This window comes from Lontra canadensis, unplaced genomic scaffold, assembly GCF_010015895.1.
Source record: "Lontra canadensis isolate GAN:19392208 unplaced genomic scaffold, GSC_riverotter_1.0 scaffold68, whole genome shotgun sequence".
Classification (NCBI taxonomy): Eukaryota; Metazoa; Chordata; class Mammalia; order Carnivora; family Mustelidae; genus Lontra; species Lontra canadensis.
In genome coordinates this window covers 9,976,003-9,984,090 of record NW_022631062.1, presented here as the reverse complement: position 1 = coordinate 9,984,090, position 8,088 = coordinate 9,976,003, and positions in this window count along the sequence as shown.

The window sequence follows — 8,088 nt, the reverse complement described above, 5'->3', positions numbered from 1 at the left end:
ATAGTTAGATATGATGGATAGATAGATGATAGATGATAGATAGATAGATGATAGATAGATACATGGGATGGATGGATAGATAGATGATAGATACATAGATACATGGGATGGATGGATGGATGGATAATGGATGCACAGATTGAAGGTTGATAGAAGACAGATAGATGTGATTGCTACATAACAGATAATAAATTATACATAGATTCATGTGCAGGTATTTTATTGGTTAATCATTCAGTTTTGTCACTTACTTGAATCCAAAATTATACAGACATGTCACGTAGTGTAAAAATGTCTGAGAACCAATTTTTCTGGAGTGAGATCTCGTTCTATGGTGTATAAAAGACTGTTATCCAAGGGTGGTTTCTTAACTTTATTAATAATTCTGAAGACAAGTCTCACTGATTTGTAGAGCCTTTCACCAAGAATTTTTGGATGTTGAGTCAGACTGTCAGTTGCTAAAATGGCCTGAATGAACTTTCTGAAAGTTGGCTACAATGTTCTGTCCGTGTGAGGCAGGGTAATGTGGGGGGACAGAAATCTTTTACTACCATTAAACAGTTTGGAGACTTTCAAGTATCAGCAAACCTCTCCACGTATCATCCGTCATTTTTAAGGTGACATTGTCCTGCTTGGTACCCATGCATGTGAACCTCCTATGTGTTCCCAGCAAATCTTCCTCTATGTGTTTGCAGACTTGCTTCCTGTGTGAAACCGAGGACAGTGGAAAGTCAGATGATTTTTCAAGGTTCTTCTGCATGGCCATTAGGCGAGTAGTGCTCCTTCTGGATGAGGGTTGCATGATTGCTTGTTACGCAAAGCCCCAGGACACCGCACGCAAATGACGGGCAGGCTCCAATCATTTGGAAAACAGCAAGAAGCAACCCCCCATTTCCAAATCATCCTCAGAGGGGTGGTCCTTGACAGTGGAGCCCTGGGGGGAGGGAGAAGGAATTTCACAGAGAGCTTTTCAGACTCAGAATGTGCAAAAAGCACCTCAAGAAAGATAAAAGGGCATAAAACAGAGCATCCAGCTGGCAGCTGGAACCTGAGAGTGAATGCCTGCTTCGGGAAGGGGCCCTCCCCTTAACACCAGCTCGCTGGCACCCCCTGACGCCTCCCGCCAGGGTCCTCGTCCACCTCTCCCAGAAAATCATGGAGAAACACCCAGAGTTCCCTTGGGCCCTAAATTAGGACAGGCACGCCCAAGATTGCCACAAAGTGAGAGGAATTTCCCTGATGAGTCAGGGTGGAGAAAAATAATTTGGGGCTTTCCATCTGCTCTCCTGGGGCACAGAGAGAATCTAGTTATCAGACTATGGGGATTTATTTTCTGTCTAGTTGTCTTGCTCGAGGTCTGGGGTGTGTTGGCTTTTTAAATGTAGCTGCCCAGGGAGATGGACCTCCCTGCCTCCCCCTCTCTTTGTCTTGTTTCTTTGTCTCTTTGTGTATCTTATTGTCTATCAAATGCAGAGACATTTGGTCTCTGCAGCTCAGCAGGGTGGCTTTGGGGAGGGCGCTCCCCATGCATTTTGCAGATCTGAGCTCCCCTCCATGGGAGCTCCACCCCCACCTCAGGGGGTGGGGGAATTGCATTTATTTACACAAAGATCCTGGGGGTCTCCCAGGAGGGATGGAAACCCGCCAGCTGCAGAGCAGGGAAGACAAAGCTCCCTGACCCAATTCCATTCCTCTTCAAGACCCCTTCCACAGGATTTTTCCCCCAAGCATCCGGGAATTCAGTCTTGCTCTGGGTGGTGAGGCGGGCAGGCTGGTTCCTGTGCCGCCATGCAGCCACCAAGGTGCTGCAGTCACGTGTGAGTTCTGTGGCAATTTTCCAAGTGTCGAGAATGGGTTGATCCAAGGGTTTTTGTTTTTTTGAGAATCAGACTGAAGGGGACACGTGTCTTTTCTCCCTGTGATGCTTGGAATAGTCTCCCCATTGCAAGGAGGGGCGTTCAGAGACTGTAGGACTGTCCAGCACCCACCATCGTGGGTTAGAGTTATTTGCATAATTTTAGGGGACCTGGGACACCTGCCTTCTCCATCCCTTAGTGTCCTCCGTGGAGGTTCATGGTGTTCAGGCATTTTAAGCTCCAGTATTGCGTCTTCACTCTGGGTGAGGCTTGGCTGCCTGTTTTTCTCACTACAGTGAAAATGGCAGATACATCTAGCTTGTTTGCAAAGACATTCAGCTTTTTATTTTTCTCAATCCAGGTCATGAGGGAGGTTGCTGGGGTTTGGGGCTGGTCACCCCCACATGGGCCAGCTCTGAATTAAAATTGGTTAGGACACTGCCAGTGCACACGGAGATCCCATCTGTGGCCTGGAAGCAGGAGAGAAGTGTGCGCTGGGGAAGGTGGCCACCCAGCACCCAGATGTGGGGAGGTGTCCTGATGTCTGGACGCAAAAGCAGGGCCGACCAGGCTACACACACAATGCTTGTGCTTTTTCTCCGGATTTGGTGTCCCAGCCCAATCTCGATTGCCCTGTGGGTTCCTGACCAATGTGTTACTTCTTTGTATGAAGGGGACGGAAGTGGCTGCCTTCAGTCACCCCCGTCTGTGGGGCTCCTGTGTCTATAATCCCCATTCGTACAGGATTAACCTGATGTCTCTTTCCTCCTGTCCGTGTGTCTGCAGTCCATTTCCGTATAAGACCCCCTGAGGCTCCTGGATTTCCACTTTATTTCTCTTAAATCTTCCAAACGGGGAACGCATAAGCCTTATCTGGAAGAACACAAAGTTTTTCTCAAGACCCGTGGTTTCAGGGAGTGAGCTCTACTTTTCATTCTATGTTTTCATTTTGGAGAAGGGATGGAAGCGGCCAGTGTTCTGTGCAGCAGGAGAGCTCATGTTCCCCGGGGTGTGTTGCAGGGTCAGCGAGGAGGGGAATTAGGAAGATCGCTGGCATTCAGGGCGGCCCATGGACACCACTGAGTGGACCCAGCTTTCTAGCTCAGTTAAGGCTGTTTGGCCTGAAAATGTTTTGCTACGTCAGTGAAAGCCAAGTAGGGGGAACATAGATGATATGAAACACTTGTCTGCTGGGTGAGAAAATCCAAGAGGGACTCTCGTTACCATCAGACGGACTCCACTCAGATTTACATTTATTTAAACTTGTCCTCGTACACAGTGTTGCCTTGCTGTGAAAAATAAAATGGTCTAAAACATGCAGAATGAGAAAAATAAATTTTCAAATTCAAAGGCACACATAGAAGAGTCAAGTATCATACATATTGTGATCTAAAGGTGATTGCAAACCTGCAGAGGCAGGGAAAGCTACCTTTCCTTAAGTACCTAAAAACAGAGCATATGTTTTCCCTTTTGTAAAAAGAAATCTGCATTTGCAGAGATGTCTTTTACCAGAAAGTTAGTTCTGGAGACATTTCTTATTACCTAAGGGAGTCCTACATGTATACCAAGACAATGTTATTTATCACGCACTTTTCCCCCACCCTTCTCATAACTTGCCTCCTCCTACAGGAAGCCCAATCTCCTTTTCCTTTTTTTAGTCTAAGTTGCTACATAAACCCTAATCATCTGACCACCTCCTTCAGCTACATCTTTCTTTGTGAAGTCCCACGGGCACATAACTATAGAATTAAAGCTAGTTTTTCTCTTATGAGTCTATTATTAGTTTAATTTGCGGGCCTCAGGTACAGAACTTAACAGGGTGGAGGGAAAATATTTTCCCTCCCATATGGCTGGTTTCTAGAAGCATAACCCCATTCTCTGCCTCTGTCTTCATAAGCACCTCTCAAGATCTGTGTCCTCTCCTCTTCTTTGAAGAACACCAGCCATGCCTCCTTCAACTGTATCTTTCTTTGTGAACTCCCACGGGTAGATAAGCACATAATTCAAACTAGTTGTTCTCTTATGTGTCTGTTATCGGTTTAGTTTGCAGGCCCCAGATACAGAATATAACAGGGTAGAGGAAAAATATTTTTCCTTCCCCTACTGTTGGCTCATAGAAGCATCATCCCAGTCTCTGCCTCTGTCTTCACAAGCACTTCTTCTTTAGATTTGTGTCCTCTCCTCGTCTTTGAAGGACACCAACCATTGGATTCAGGGCATACGTTACTCCAGGATGACCTCATTTTAACCAGCAATGATCGTCTTTCCAAGGAAAGTCACGTTCTGAAGTTCCAGGTGGACATGCAATTTGAAGAGGGGACACCGTTCAACCCATAACAGCATACAAGGGCCCATCTTGTATCATGTTCTGCAAGAAGATGGGATGGAGGAACGAGGAGGTCAGTGGGTCTGGGAGCAAGAAGTGGGACAAATTCCTTGCTGATGGGTATGGCCTTTCCTGGAAGTATGTGGCCAGGTTACCTATTACGTGTGTTGGGAGAAGGTCGATGGTCAAAGAGTCTTGATGTTTTCAGAGAACAGAATGTTGAAACCACAGTGGGAAGATGGGGTGGTTTGAGGCTCTGGTTTGGGGTTAGGGCCCCCCCCCCATGCTAATTCTGGTAGGAAACGCTTTCCAGGCCCAGGGGATTCTCTGGCACTTGGAGTTCCCAAAGATGCCCATTTTCCTGTTAGGCATTTGGATAGACAATGGCTCACGGATTTACAAACTGGGGAGAATCCTTCAAACGCTGGGCCACGAGATTGACACTGGAGGTGTAGGTCATGAGAAGAGAGTTCCTAATGAAGACAAATCCAGCAAGGGAGGCCAGGCTTTGGAGACTGATCTTTTCAAATACAAGCACGTTTCTCTCCCTTTGGGCAGGGATTAGTCACCTCACCGACTCATAGGAGGAATGTCACTTCCTAGCACAAGGCGATAAGCATGCAGCATGACCATGGTGTCCGCAAGTCAAATCATCATACAAGGATAGATTTTGTGGCTCAGGTTATTTCATGTGCGTGTTCCTGTCAACCCATGGTCTCTCACGTGTCTTCTCCGTGATACCCATCCTAATAGGTGTGGGCAGATCCGTCACTGAGGTTTCATGCACCTGTTGGACACACGTGCACCTTGCTCATGTGAGCTGGACATGGGTGAGCAGTGTGGGGCAAGGTCACCACACTGTCAGCTGACATGGGTTATAGGATCTGCTCCCAGACTGGCTTGCTTTTCCGGCCACCTGGAAAGAAGGCTCTCGATGGACAAGATGTGTGGAAAACGAGCTACCTAGACTTTTCAGAACATGCAAGCATGGGTTCTGTTTCAAGAGTTATTTCCTCTTTATACTTTACAAAAATAAACATACATATATATATTTTTCTACTTAAGGATCCATTTATACAAGTTTCAACATCTTTGTGAAAACAGGCTGTGTCTATGCAATGGCCGTGGTCCTCATGTGGAGGACACGAGGACAGCAAAGAGTTTGTCAGAAATCAGAGGCAGGGGCTCCTGGCGGGCTCTGTCCATGAAACATGAGATGCTCGACCTCAGGGTTGTGAGTTCGAGTCCCATGCTGCGGGTAGAGATGACTTTAAAAAAATCTATAAACGCACACACACACATAGAAAGAAATCAGTGGGAAGCTGGGATGTGTGTGTCTTCTGCGAAAACCACAATCATGTCCAGTGACTCTGTCCTTTGTCATGCTTTTGGAAGTGACTGATACTGGCTCTCATGAAATATCAGATGTCTGGACCCCCGAAGAAATGTTTACAGGTGTTCAAGCCAACCTTGAGCTACGTGGTTCCCCATCCATCTCAAAGCCTCAGAAGCCTAGGCTTTGCTGGAGGCTCAGAGGTCCAGTACGGAGATGTCTGGCTCATAGGCTTCTTGGACTCCCAGACACGTATCTGTCTTGAAGCTGATGCCATCCGTGGTGGGTCGCGTGAGGCTGAGAACCATCCCCCGCTAGAACCTGGCAGGTGTTCCTCCCAGTCTGTTTTCCCAACGTCTGTGAAACATAAGGCCATCTCCGGCATTCCTAGCAGCATGATTTGGTTGATTCTACAGAGAAAAGCAACTTACGGAATGCACAGACCGTGAGGCGAAGCCAGTTCTCTGGGGACGTCAGGAAATACGTTAAACTTGCAGATACGATCATGTTTGCCATGACAAGGTGTGTTGCGTGGAAATCCAGGTGAGCCATACGAAAGCCTGTCAAGGGGAGATTGGACAAAGCAGAATAGAGATATTTAATACGCAAGCCAAGAGGGTTTGCTCTTGTGAATATGTAGGCTGACCCCGTCCTCCCAGCACATGCGTCAGGAGACGGGATTTGGATAGCAGTCTGCAGAGCTTGGGATGGGTGATGAGGATGTGGGCGATGGGAACGGAGGCCAGAACACTGGGAGGAATCGGCCAGGTGTGTGGCAGGTGACAGCTCTCCAGAGGGGTGAAAAGGGAGTGGGTTCAGGCTGCTACTAGGGGATGGCAGGTGACACAGCTTGAAAAGGCAAACATGGGGCACTGAAAATAGGGACCAGGGGACACTTCATGAAAGATGTAGAGATACGCTGAGGGACTCTTGACGATGAGCTTGTGGAGGAGTCGGCCGCCGTCATCTGTGCTGTGCAGAGACTCTGGGGTAAAAGGGAGGAGGCAGGTGCATCCTAGCTAGGGGCTGCTGGCACGGGAGGAAACTCATATCAGCTCATGCAAAGCAGGACATCCTATGAGATCGGTTAGGATTGCATATTGTACAGGCTGGGGTTGGTCCTAAGGAGGAAAAACGTGAGACACTTAAGGGACCTTGGCAGTCATTAATCCAAGTCCTGGACATTTGGGGCTGATGGCTTCGGGGGCTGGGGAGCTGTGTGTGGAGCTTGCTTGCCGGTCATGGGTCCGAGCTCTGTCTGTCCATCTGATGTGGCCGTGGCCCATTTGTATATTTGGGTCCCTCCACGGAAAGGATCTGGGAGCATTTGTCAGGAGTGATGGTCATGGACGTGTCTGAGCTCAAGGAATTTTCCTTCTCTTCTGTTATCTGTCCAGTCCTTCCCTGTCCAGCATCCACTGGGTTTTCTGTGATGGGGGAAATCAGCTGTGTCTGTGCGCAGTGGTCTGGCTGGCTCCATGAGCAAACCTCCAAGCGAGCAGGTTCCTGGGGATTTGTGTGAGCCTGTTTGGGGTGCAAGCTGTCTCTTGCTGGCATCAGGCAGTTGTATCCCCCAGGAGGGTGCACGAGAAAAGCCATGACCCCGGTGCAGTGACTATGTCCGGGCTCCCAAACACTGGAGTGGCATCTCACGAAACTTCATCTGGAGACATCTCCCCAAAGGCTGAAAAATTCCCTTAGCCAGTATCATTTTTAATGCAAACCATCTGCTTGAACAGAAAAAAAAAGAAAAAAAAATAGAAGGGGGAAAGAAAAAGGAAATCATGACCTCAGTTTGGTGCACAACAGACGATTCTCTGGTTTTTCAGCAAGAGGCAGAACACTAATTAATTTTAAAAATGCTGACCTCTTTCGAATTATTTTAGTCCTTGAGATAAAAACCATGTGTCACGATCGAGTGTGTTTTTACCCTTCTATAGGCTTGAAACTCTGGGTGTTTTTGGAAGGCTTCTGTACCTCTTGAAGCCTCAAATACCTCATTGTGAGCGAGAGTTTTAGGTTACTTTGCCCAGGACCGACAGAACAAAGACACGCATTGTGAGTGGGAGAGAGGCAGGGGCGGGTTTTAGGGAGAAGAGGCCACAGACCAAACTAGCAGGGCTGGGAGAAGTGAAGAAAAGTGTACCCAGCATGTAATTTCATCTAGAGCTGGCCAACATAGGCAAATTATATGACCCAAGTCAGCCAGAGCTCAGACCCAGGAAATGGGGGAGGAGACCCCCGATGAACAGGGCTGTGTGAAAATATAGGGACTTCAGGCGTGTGTTTGTGTGCATGTGTGTGTCTGGGTCCATGAGCAATAATTCGCTGGTCCTCAAAGAGAATATTGATACGGAACCCCTGGGTAGATCAGTTCTTTGAGCATCTGATTTTATCTCAGCTCAGGTCTTACTGCATGGGGCTCCACGCTGAAGGGGGCAACCTACTGAAAAATCAAATAAAAACGGGGAGCCCAGGTGGCTCAGTCACTTAAGCATTGACTCTTGGGTTTGACTCAGGTCATGATCTCAGGGTGGGGAGACCCAACCCCGTGTGGGGCTCTGTGCTCAGCG